Genomic DNA, 1482 nt, shown 5'->3' with positions numbered 1-1482 from the left:
GACCGTGTTATTATAAACTGTGGTTTTGAAAAACAGTATTCCCAAACAAGCTCTAAGGTTTTATGCTTCCTAATTATGTTCGGAATATATAATTATACCTATGATATGTTCAGAATATATAATTATATAGTAGTTGCTCCCAAATTAGGTGTTACGCCTTTAATAATAATGCTTAGTTTCATGAGGCAACAGAGGTTTGGTTCTTGCTTATGGATTAACTAGGTGAGTGCCCGTGCGTTGCAACGGAGATCTATAATACCACTATAATTATGTACAAATAGGTTTATGCCCGTGCGATGCTACAAGGAAACACATGGAATCGTTATGATTATTGCCGAAGTACCCAATGACCAGTCAGGAGACGCTTCAATGCCAAGAACTATTAGTTCCAATAGAGTCACTAACTATTAGTTCTAGTACATTCAAATACCCCCATAATCATAATCTGTCCCCTTTATATTTCTATATATGCATTAGCCATCGATCCGGTATCGACAATGGGAATTCGAAGGCAACTGACACGTACTCATGAGCCATGATAGAGCTGTTCCAAGAACATTCATTTACATATCATAAAAAGGACAAGGGGACTTGTACATTAGGTGGAACCTGTCTTGCAGAAATCAGCCACACACAAAAAGAAAGTGTGCGAGAGACAATTTCCAGTCCTGGGCCAGATACCTTGGACAACATTGAGGTAATTGTTAGTGCCAGCGTTCATATGTAAAATTTCTGGGAAGTCAACGTATGTACAGAAATCCTGGGAAGAACAAATAAAGTTGCCACAATTCAGGTGATGTGACCATAGTTGAACTAAGCATACAAAGCATTAGAAGTAAATCAGGAAAACCTGTTCAAAATGTTAGTAGTCCACCCTAGCCAGATGCAGATGCTGGGGTTCCATTTGCCTGTTGGGATGTCTCTGTGAGCTTCTGACCGCGAGGTCGCTTACTTTTTCCATTGGCTGAAGTATCCTGCACGGTCTCATTTGGCTTTGGAGGCACCTAGCCATACCAACGTGCCATTGAATGCAATCAGTTCATGCCCCCCAAAAAGAAGTCCTTGCAAGATGAATGGAACTTGCAAACAAACATAAAATCAAACCTGGAACATCTGCTGGTACATCACTGGCATCATAACATTTCCAAAAGCATGTGGGTCAACACCACTCTAAAAATTTAACCAGCAACAGTCAGTAGCATATTCCTACACAATAAAACCTGCCTCAAAAGTAAAAAAATAATAAAGAAAAAACTTTAAAATAAAGAACAATTATCAATTAACATTATAAACTCGAATTGAAGAACCAGCAAGATAATATCAGGGTGTGATGAGTGCATCCCTCCATGCGCCAGCTACCGACCCGTACAATGACAGCCACAGCACATTCCGATCTACGCAACCCAATCCACAAAATTCACAGCAACCTGGCCACCGCAGTGCTAGAGAGGACCCTCCACCATCAGCAAAAGAAAGAGTAAG

General features: G+C 40.3%; 1 long non-coding RNA gene across 1 annotated transcript; it reads right to left on the bottom strand.

The window, feature by feature from the left end:
* Positions 1-430: 430 nt before the first annotated feature.
* LOC103638824 (uncharacterized) lies at positions 431-1144 on the bottom strand. Its single transcript, XR_559050.4, has 3 exons — positions 1105-1144; positions 851-1004; positions 431-760 (listed from the first exon to the last, which is right to left on the bottom strand). It is a non-coding gene; the product is annotated as an uncharacterized lncRNA (long non-coding RNA).
* Positions 1145-1482: the final 338 nt, after the last annotated feature.

Source organism: Zea mays, chromosome 9 (genome assembly GCF_902167145.1).
Source record: "Zea mays cultivar B73 chromosome 9, Zm-B73-REFERENCE-NAM-5.0, whole genome shotgun sequence".
Classification (NCBI taxonomy): Eukaryota; Viridiplantae; Streptophyta; class Magnoliopsida; order Poales; family Poaceae; genus Zea; species Zea mays.
This window is presented reverse-complemented; position numbering and strand designations above follow the sequence as displayed.